The following is an 11302-nucleotide window of genomic DNA, read 5'->3' on the forward strand; positions in this document are numbered from 1 at the left end:
CAACTCAGCTTAAAAAAAAATAAATCTATTTTAGTCACAAGGCAAAAGAAACATTAAGTGTAAAGAGTTTTAATTTGGTGGGTTTGGCATTTATGTTTTCCTCCATTTTTCAGTAACTGATTAAACATAGTGTAACCTGTTAATCACAGAATGGGTTGGAAGGGACCACAGTGGGTTATCTGGTTCAACCTCCCTGCTCAAAAAGGGTCTTCCTAGACCACATGGCACAGGATTGAGTCCAGATGCAGATCTTCCCCATAAAGATCAGAAGATAAAGTTGACATGCATTTCATTGGTATTAACATGATACATCTTTTTTTTGTACTTTTTTCTTCTTTAAAATTGAGGCAAAAACCAGTAGATAAACCAGTAGCTAACTTAGTGTTAACATATAAAATGTAAAGTTCAGCCCTGCAGCACTTAATAATGAGCTTAACAGCCAGGCTTAGTGAACAGACCCATAGATGTTAGCAGCAGCATTTTCAAAACCAAGTCCTACTCTATTGTTTTGAAGGATTACACCATAATTGGGTGAAGAGTTTAATACAGCTTAAATAATATTGGTTCAGTAGTTTCAAAGTAGTTCAAAACAATAGGCCAAGCACACTCTCTGCAGATTATATCTAAATTGTTCAAGATTTGGCTCTCCTGAAGCCTACGTAGAGATCCCATTAAAGGCAATGATTTTTAAAATAAATAATAAAGTAAGCTTTTTGGGAGCTTTATATTCTATTTGGGCAAAGAGGAGAATGTAAGATCATTCATATCCATCAAAAATCTGAATCTTGAACACAAATTGAACTAAAGGCATGGATCAAAATCAGGCTAAAATCTCTATGCACCAAATGAAAAAATAAGCTTTGATAGCCATCAGAAAGTCTAGTAAACTGCTTACTTGCCTCATTTTAAGACAGAGAAAAGCATGGAGTGCAGTTGGGAAGAAAGGCAGGGAAAATGAAAATTATCAACCAGCAGAAAAGTATCAGTTGAAGTAGCAGAACATCATATGAATGTTTGAAGGTGCTGGATGCAACTATTTGTGCAAATGTCTGCTTGGGCTCTTTTCACGGCTTTTCCCACTAATGGGAATGGGGTGGGAGGAGACTGTGACCCCATCTATTCCCTCTGCTCCTGAACAGTGTGCATGTGTCACAAGGAAGACATTTTGCTGCAGGGTTCATTGTCCAGAAAAACACCAAAGGAAAGGATGACACCAACTGAGACAAACACATTGACAAAAAAAAATATTACTTTGGATGTTTCAAGTCATACGGTACACATGAAATTCTACTTACTATAAAAGTATTAGTGAAATACAAAATTGAACACTTTTTGATGGGTTGCTGCTTTAGGAGATGGCACATCTTTTTAAGATCCTGGATTCTGACATGTGAAAGGTTGGCCTCCTCTGGCCTAAAAAAATAGCTCTGATTAGAGATTCCTATACCTCAAACCAGTTATGAATGGAATAGTTATGGGACTCCTAAAAGAGATTATTCAATGAGTAGCTTGCAAGCATTTCTTCAGGAATGGTAGCCTGAGATAAAAAGGCAGATGACAATCCACTCCATGTGCTCTAATTTCCTGAGTGCATCTCTCTAAGCACTAGGAGTTTGCACATGCCTTTAGCTAGAGTCAAAGGAGTATTTATGCTTCACCACTGCCATAAAACAAACAAACAAACAAACAAACCATCACAAAAGCCCACTTGCACATTTCCTGCACACTAGGAGAAGGAGGATGCAGTGCCTGAAATCTAGCCTTGTAGATGACATAAGAACAACAACAAAAAAACCCTTCTAGAGCATACAGTAAAATGAGTTCAGTTTGGTTTTGGTTAGAACACACCAACATCACAAGAAACTGCAGGTCTGCTCTCTTCCTGCTACAATTGCCCCATCTGGCCACTACTCTCCCAATAGCTGTACAGCTCCGTAACCAAGGTTAAAAGTTTAAGGAGAGCTGGGTCAACTCTGAAAAGGACTTTAGCTAAGTTGCTTCCACTTTTACGTTTTGAAATACTTTATCCAATGCGTTCAGCTTTACAGCTGTCCCAGTTGTTTCCACACTGATCTATTTATTTATTTTAATACCGTGAGTAAATGAAAATGTATAACACTTTAGTACATCCTTCCAGCTCTTCACTATTTTCAGCAATGACAGTGCTTAAGTCTGAAGGCTCAAAACCAGCCAAGAAACAAGTTTGGTGAGGGAGCCACTGTCCTGAGCGGTTTCCTACACACCACTCCATCCCCCTGAAGGTCTTCTCGAGATACAGTACATATTCTATAGAGTCCTTCTATGGTCAGAATACAGAATTGAACCAAGCCTATACAATATACATTACTTGTGTGCAATAAATGACAGAATGCAAGTGCTTTGAATTCTTTACTCTGCATATATGGCTATGTTTTAGTACAGTACCCACATTTAGATCATAATTTCCACGGGTCTCTATAAACATGCATGAAGATAAACAGGCACTCTTCCCATGCAGAGCTGGAAGAATTCATCCAGAAGCTTTGCTTTGTAAATTATTTCATATGTGTTTTACTGAAGCCATAAAGGATATTAGCAAGTGCGCTGGGAACTTTTGTTTTAAATTATTATGATCTGTTACTCTAATAGAAGTTACTAATATTATTTAACCCCACTGGTGTACTTAAAATGAAAATAGTCTTAAGCTCTTTTCAATAGATTTTGTCTCTATAATAATTTTCCTCCAATACCCTCTTCCTATTTAGCCTATTGGTTTCTAGCTTCATATACCCAGAAAGATACTGAAATAACACAGGCTTTCAAATTATCTTATCTTTCAGATAAAAAAGTAGGCAGCTTTTTTAAAAAAGAATGCTTTATTAACCTTTCCATTCCAATTTACAGAAAGATTCATTCATAAATTAAATAACATGTCAGAAAATTCCAAAGAAAGCAACATCCACCCTTGCTCTGACCATCCTGTGATTTCAGAACTAAAAAACTCACTAAATTATCAGCTGCTGCAATTCTTAGTGGTTCCATTATAACCATACTTAAGTTAGTTGAAACACATATTCTAAAAAGCTTTCCATGCTGCATATACATATATATATACATATATACACAACAAAATAGAAACAATGCTTTTCACGTCCTCTGAAAAAGGGAAGAAACGATAAATTCACACAGATGTAGCATAGCCTCACTTAGGACACTCAACAATATGTATGCAGGAGGGCTTCTGAAGCAGGCAGGTGGGTGGGAGAAGTAACAGAGCTTGCTGAGGTCCACAGTGGGTGAGGTAGGGCAGACCTGGGGGCAGAACGAACACAACAAACGAGAACCCACTCTCAAGCCCACCTACCAAGGGCAGTGCTATTAACAGAACTAAGTCTGTGTCTTTCGGGACCTTCATCATGCTTTCAAATTTTTCAGGACACGGTTTTCACAGAAATAAAACTAGATGCAACATTCCAGCCCTGGTCTTATTAATGGGATTTAAACCATGCTCCTACCTCTCTTCTCACCTCTACCAGGCAGCACCAGCTCTTCTTGACACTGTCCTGCACTTGAATCCCCTTTGGCTACAGGAACTTCCTCACTAACCCCCAAGTCTTCCCTCAGTCACAGCTTTACAAGATAAAAATCTTCCATTCTGCACACACCTCCAGCGTTCCTTGCTCCTCCACACACCTAGATAAACTGCACTTTAACAGACTCCTGTTACCATGATCTCAGCCTTGCTTTAAACATCTTTCTTTTTATCAGTCCAGCAATCACTGAACCATCCCCTGTTTGTCACTATTGCTTTTATGTTTACACACAGACAATTGACCAAAACTGCAAAGCACATCACACTTGACACAAACACTGGGGAAAGTCCTCAGCACTCTCAACCTTTGACAGTGGCCTTCCACTCATTATTTCTGAGTGCTGGCAGCTCACCAGCTCTTTATCCATTTTATTTTACTGTACAGTCCTAATTTTAAAATGAATTTTAGTTGAGTAACAGTAAATCAAGGACCTAATCAAATTTAAATGTTAGCTATATAAATAATGTACTTTCAGTTTGACAGTCAACACACAAAAACAAAACAATGCTTCAGGTTAACTATTTCCTTTTGGCAAGAGCATAAGTAATACAAAACTGGTCTAGCAGTAACTGATGCAATCTTAATTGGAGGCAACATAATCAGCTCCACACACAATGAGAGCAACACTAAAACCGGAACAATTTCTATGGCATACATATTATATGAAAGAAAGATCTGTTGTTTTTAATATAAGATTTTAGGCATGATCACTTTTAAGAGCAGACAGAACCATGGGGTGTTTACTAAGTAGAGATTGGTATGGTAAAACCAAGTATGAAAATGTCCTCCACACTGACTTGGTACAGTAACAAATTGAAAATACAGGTAACTTAAAATAGAAAGTTTTAAACATGTTCAACTTAAAAATACAGGGGGGTCTCATAAACAAACTTTGAGTGTCTGAGAGGCTGTAAGATGTTGCTGACCCAGGTGTTTAATCATCTTTCTGCTGGAGTGAGTAACTTGTAAGAAAGGACAAGAAGGTGTAAGATCTGCCCCCAGGACCTGGGATCCCATTCCCAGCCTCTGCATCAGCACAAGTCACCCAAAAGAAACGTGAGTTCAGGCAAGGGAAGCGAACTGAGGCACAGGTATTGCTGGCACTTCCTTACAGACTGCAGTCTGAGGAGTGGGGATAAGAGACCAGCTGGCAGCATCTTAAACCACAGCATCTAAGGCTTCCAGAGCACATCTGTCAGAGCCATTTGTGAATAAATTTCAGTGTAAGAGTTTGTAGAATTGAGAATTTCACATGTAAAGATTACAATGAAAACACAACGGATAAAAGCACAAAAAGATACAAAGGCTGATTGATAACATAAATGTGAGAAGGAATTATCATGGGTAGACTTAACCTTTTCTTCATTTACACCACAAAAGACAGCCGGAGAGAAAACAATTGAAACTTTGAAATCTACTACATTTCCAACCCAATCTGTTTTCCCAGTATAAAAACCAGTTCATGACATAAAAGGTTATAATTTTGTTCCATTATTTATTTGATTTCAACAGAAATACATGAGGATAAATTTGGTTTCTGGCTAGAGGCAACCAACTACAGATGACACAAATGCCACCTTTTATTTTGTTGTCTTACCTAAGACTAGAAATAATAGCATTAATAGCTGACAATAAACTTGTGTACAAAATGTGTGCTTCAGCTTGCCCTCTGGATTTTAACTTCCCAATACCATTCTCAATGTTAAATTATTATTCTCAATATTAGTGCTAACCTCTGCTCTTTTCCTCTCTCACACCTGTCCTTTCTGCTGTAAAGGACTTCTCCCACCATAAGCTTCTGCTGTCAGAACAGTCTTTCCCCATTTATTCACTTCTCCAGGTCAACATCCATTCCTGGATTTCTACTGCACCCTTCCCTTCCTTTCCCATTTCCCATCCTTCTTTACAACTGCTATTGGGTTTACATTGGCTAATTCACCACAGCGTTTCTTCCCAATTCTGCCTTGTTTTTGATGGTAAAACATACTGAGTGAAAGATGATGACAAGAACAATCACAACACATGAATAAACAATATTTTGTTGACGTATGAATTATCATATTTAAAACTGCAAGAAGTCCCGGGACACAATAAACTGTATTGTGTAAAGCTCCATTGTATCACTGCAGTGTGTAGCTAGAGAGGCAGAATAAAACTTAAAAATCACTAATGCTGATTTTTAGCCCTGTGGCTAAAAAAAATGCAAAAGAAATGAGAAACAAGGGAATTAGCACTGTCCATGTCAAGAATGCCTGAAGTGTTTACTCAACCTACTCAACTACAGGAGCATCTTTGCACAGTTAGTGATACAAAAGCACCTGGGATGCCTTGACATTTTCCCATGACCTTCAAACATAACTCTAACAAATAAAAATGTATCAGGAATCATAGGCTGTTGCAGATGATTTTGGGATATTAAAGCTGTATTAATTCAACACCTATTTGGAAACATAAGCAAGAACTTCTTCTTCTTCTATTGCTGTACCAGTGACCATCTGTGTTTGTCATTATGTGAAACAGAGTTCCTTCCTCAACGGCAAACACCGCAGTTTTTACGGAAATACCCTTTCTTTTTATCTTCTTCTCAAAACGGAAAAAAATTGTTACTGCTTATTTTGTGTGCCAAAAAATACGTCAAGAATAAAACTGGTTATTAAAGAGCTGTAAGATACATAAGATACGTTGTACATAATACTGCAATAATCTATGGAATCATCAGCTTCATAACTAAAAACAGTATCACTGTGTCTGTGATTGATAAACTATGTAAGTATTAAAACATTAAAAATGTTAATCTTTGTAATAATGTCCTGAAAAGTTTTTATATTAATTTGAACCATGGATCATTTTAATATTTAATCATTGCAGACTTCATCTGAAATGAGAATAGCTATTCACTGAAATACACTTCATTTTTTATTTAAAAAACTGTCATTTTTTATTTAAAAAAATGACAGTTAGTATTTATTCCATAAATCTCTTCACATTTTTTCCTCAATCAAAAGTAAACCTGCAAGCAAATGAAAAAATCCACAAGAGAGAAAAATTTAAAGCAGCATTTGTGTCAGAAAACATTGACATTCATAGTCTTGTTTCTCAGGAGTAACTGCATTACAACAGTAGTATTGTATGAGAGTCAGAGGATTGAGGGAGACTTCTACTGCAAATGGAAATCATTGGCTTCTTTGTTTATACCTTACAACCATCTATGTTCCAATCTCTCTATGTATCTCATAATGTGTAAACACAACAATTCACTTATTCTTCCTAAGTACTTAACACGGTGGCTCAGTCCTTCAAGATGATATTCAACTGGTTTAGGGTTTTTTAACAAGTAACCTAATTTTGTAACATTAGAACACTTTAGCAACATATAAAGACTTTCCAAAGTATCCTATCCTCATCTATAATTCACAGCTTGTCTTGCCTAATGAAAAATTTAGATTAATATGGAAATATTGCAAAGGAAAAAACCCACAAAGCAACTTCCTAGTTATGAGAGGAATCTCACAGAAACTCTAAAAATCTTGATGGTATTGATTCATTATTAAATACATTTAAAATTATCTAGCCAATATTAATTCATGGTCTCAAGAAACAAATTTCACAGAAAAATCCAAGGAAAATACCTGCACTGCACAGCAAAAAATATAAAAGCCTTGTCTTGTTTTCTGTGTAGACTAGAGGTTTCCTGGAGCTGCTGCAATAGAGTACAGTGAGCTTAAGCTGCCCTTTAGACTGGGCTGTGGGATTTGGCTGAAATATTTGAATTAAGTAAATCCTAAAGATACTCTGGGCAGTACCACAGGTTGACAGATTAGCTTACATGACTAGTCTCCGTTCTGTACTTGTGACCAACAGGGAGGATTTTCCCATACCTGCTACAAAACTGGCACACAAACTGGCTTCCATCTCTGAAAAGGCCTCAGAGTGTAACAGCGAGAGCTATGAAGTCACAGGACGGGCAGAAGTCAGTGTGGAACCTTCAAATGCATATAAGCTTATTCTGTATCATTCAAGTTTATGAAAAGAAAGACCAAACAACCAAAAAAGCCCCAGTAATAAAATCACTGCCTTTACTCCTGATTTTATGAAGAAAGTATGTATCCCCTTGCATATTACCTTTTGCTAAAGTATGTTCTTAAGGAAAGATGTATGGAAAAATCATGGTCATTCAATGTAATGCAGTAATTAAACTCTGGAATTCAGCTGCTCCTCAGAAATAGTCCTGTTTTTATGTGACTTAACAGAAAGACATATACGTCTTTGTATGTAATTTGATACAAGATTTAAAGCTAATTATATGGGGAGTTTTACCAATGTTAACAGGAATCTCTGCTTTAGTCATTTGATTTGAAGCAATCTTTCCAAACCTAGATATCTGAAGAGCTCCCACATCTGCGTTGAAACAGTAACTGAGTATTTTCTGTATTGTTTTTGCAGATACAAAATACTAACTTAAGCAGACTAAGAAGTCAATTGTAGAACCTTGTTGTAATCTCTACTTGGCTACATTAATAAATCAAATTCACAGAATTACAGGATTGTTGATGTTGAAAAGAACCTCTTGAGGCAATCTATTTGTGCTCATCTATCCCTGCTCAAACAGGTTTAGCTAGAAGACTATACATAAATTATAGAATTACAAATTAGAAAATAAATTACAAAAGGGATTTACATACTGAGGGAAAAATAACAAAAAAGTGAGCAACTCACCTTTTTTTAAAGAAACTGTCAACTGTTTGTATTAATTTATTTCAAAGTCAACACTTTGTTTCTTCTATGCTCACACTTACAGAACTGACCTGAAGTAGACTTAGAACTTCACTGCTTCCATGAAGACAGAAAAGAAGTCCCACAAGGTAAATAGTATTAATTCATGATCAAAGATGATCATTCCAACAAAAAAAACCTACCAAATTTTTCCTTACGTGAACAGACAAACTATTTTCTGAACAATGAAGTTTGTCCCTAGCCTGTTTTGTGATTCAACGGGAAGTGATTCAGCCAAGGATGACATGCCAAACAGCAATACTTAAAAAATGGTTCAATTTTCCCCGTATTTGTAGAATTTTGTGTATCCCTTAAAAATCACTTTATACAGTTTTCCACTATAGAAGTCACATATCAGTAGCAAAGGCTGGATGAAAGTCAATATATCTTTAGTAACAGGTACTCTTTCATTCTGATTAGCTATTTAGGAATGAGCCTGGTCCCCAACAGGGTAGAACTCAAAACCTGCAAGAAATGTAATTGAATTACTGAGTGTGAACATGTGTGCTGTATATACAGCCCAGTTACACCATAAGGTCTTTCAAAGGGGCTTTCTGGTACTGCTGTGCTCTGTCCTCGTAACTGTGTAGGCTGATGGAAGGTGGAGCAGCTTGCGAGTCACACAAACACGGTGGCAGAATCCCCTGCCAACACCTCACATTCAGAAGTTTTGCAGCTCACATATTCTCACATAATTCCGTCCAGGATTTTCTGAGCGCAACCATGACCAGCGCACTCTGCAGAAAATACAAAGGAGCCCAATGTACCCGGAACCCTTCACGCCTGGAAGGTAAACACAGCCAGCTCAACAGCTCCGGGTTGTATCAGATTTACTGCACACCCACAGCCGGCCAAACACACCCAGCCCCGCCACACACCGCACGTGCTGCGGCTCCGGCACGTCCCGGCCTCACTGAGCGCCTGGGGTCCGCACACACAGAGCGGCGGACTGTCCAGCTCCAGCCACCGCGACACCCCGGGCAGGCGGGGTTTCACACCAACCACACCCCACCGGCCGTCAGCACGGGCGGGGTCGCGCTCTCGAGGGAAAACCGCGAGCTACTCTCCCATGGAAGCATCGCGGGCTTCAGCCAGCTCGGCCAGAGTGGCGGGCCCGGGCCAGGCCTGCAACAAGGCCCCGCCGAGACCCTGACGGGGGGTTTGTTTCCCTCCAGGTAGCCTGGTGAGGGACCCAGCGCGGCACCACTCGCTGGTACGGGGAAAGCAGCCCAGGCAGCCAAAGAGGCTCCCTGCGGGTGAGGCAGCACGCCCAGCCCCAGGACAGGACAGCGCCGCAGCTTTTCCTGGCCCCGGCCCCGGCCCCGGCCCCTCAGCCCGCGCTCCGGGGGCGGGGCCGCCCCGATTGGCAGCGCGCTCCGGCCAATCGCGGCGCAGAGCGCTTCCCGCGGGCCAATGGCCGCGCAGCCCCGCGGCGGTCAGCGTGCTGGCCGCGCTGGCGGGCGCTCCGTGCGCGGGGCCAATGGCGGCGCCCCCGCGGCGCGGGAGGGGCGGGCGCCGTGACAGCCCCGCGGGCCCGGCGACTGGGGCCCCTCGCCCTGCCCTGGACGCGGCGCGGTACCTCGGGCCGAGCGGCACAGCTCCGCCTCCTGCGTCCTCTCGCGGCGGAGCGACTTCCTGTGCTAGCGGGGCTCCCGCCGCGTCCTGCCCCAGCGTCCCCGCCTCCCGGGCCCGCCCGCCCTGCCCGGCCCTGGACCCGGCCCCGGCTCCGGCTCCGGCTCCGGCTCCGCGGCACGTGCGGCGACGGGAGGGTTCCCGGCTGCCTGCGGCCCTCGGTTGTCTCTTTGGATTTTGTGGGGAGAGTGTTTTGGGGGAGGCTGAAAGCTCAGCCGTGGAGTGTTTCAGCATACCCCGTTCACGCCCTCTGGTAGCTTTTTACTGCTATTTCCTACTTGTGTCCGAATTGTTGCTCCAGACAGGTAGAGTGAAAAGCAATTAGACACCTTAACATCACAGAATGGTTTGGATTGAAAGGGACCGTAAAGATAATCTAGTTTCCGCCCGCGATGGTTACCATCACAGGCCCGCTTAATTGGGAACTTAAGGTCATAAAAACATAACACATGGCAAATTATGAACCCTGTCAGATAATTTTTTTGCCACCTTGAGATGATGCTAGGTCCTCTGCAACAGATAATTGCTTTACTTCGGTGCAAGAAGCAAGCCACTGACTCTTGGAACAGCTTACTGATTAGTATTGCTAGTGCATGCCTTGGTTCCTGCAAAATGGCACTTGATAACCAAGTGTAACACTCCCCTGTAAGGAAAGAAACACGAAAAAGAAATATTTGCATTTGTTTACCTCTGCAAGTTCGGAAGTGAAAACCGTACCCAGCTGAACTTTCCCATCTTTCTAGGTGACACGCATACAGAGTGGAGAGCGAGCCTACAGAAAAGTTGATGACTCAGTTTGTATCTGGCACGCATACCAAACCACAGAGTTTTCTCCAGTCATTTCTGTCGCAAGCTTAATAAATAGCTCAAATGATACAGCTTTCCTAGAAAGATAGACTGTCCTGTTTTGAGTGATGAGACACAAAATTGTTCTTGTACATTTTTTTTTGCCGAGAAATTTCACACTAAGGGTGTTTAGCTGCTGTGAACATGGCAGCTCACTGAACACAACCTTACATTTTCTTCCCAAGCAATCTTGTCCCCCTCTGGGACTGGTGTTGTCACATCCACTGTGAGCACCTCCTCTGATTTTTCTAACTTCTGTGTTCAGAATTCTGAACAATAATTTATTTCATTCATACTCCTAATAGTAAGCCAGGAATCATATACATATAAAATATTTTAATAGTTTATTTTGATTTCTTGATTGTTTTATTAATAATGGCCAGTCTTCGCGAGCGAAGATTTGGGAAAGGTCATTAACCCTGTGAGCCTGCGCAGTGGATTTTTTTTTAGGTGAGACACAGCGTGCGCTGAACTGAGCC

General features: G+C 40.9%; 1 protein-coding gene and 1 long non-coding RNA gene across 3 annotated transcripts in view; one reads left to right on the top strand and one right to left on the bottom strand.

Moving 5' to 3' along the window:
* The window catches only part of TRIQK (triple QxxK/R motif containing), a 62311-nt gene extending 52304 nt beyond the window's left edge, over positions 1-10007 (bottom strand). Inside the window, exon 1 of one of the 2 annotated variants that reach the window (XM_017830620.1) lies at positions 9925-10007. The gene's annotated coding sequence lies outside the window, so the exon portion shown is untranslated. Of the gene's footprint in view, positions 1-7398; positions 7492-9924 lie in introns of those variants that run through there. The other variant, XM_017830619.1, reaches the window with a different exon arrangement.
* LOC108505029 lies at positions 6566-11052 on the top strand. Its single transcript, XR_001877348.1, has 4 exons — positions 6566-7671; positions 8371-8434; positions 9051-9135; positions 10721-11052. It is a non-coding gene; the product is annotated as an uncharacterized LOC108505029 (long non-coding RNA).
* Positions 11053-11302: the final 250 nt, after the last annotated feature.

Source organism: Lepidothrix coronata, unplaced genomic scaffold (genome assembly GCF_001604755.1).
Source record: "Lepidothrix coronata isolate B3197 unplaced genomic scaffold, Lepidothrix_coronata-1.0 Scaffold181, whole genome shotgun sequence".
Lineage (NCBI taxonomy): Eukaryota > Metazoa > Chordata > Aves > Passeriformes > Pipridae > Lepidothrix > Lepidothrix coronata.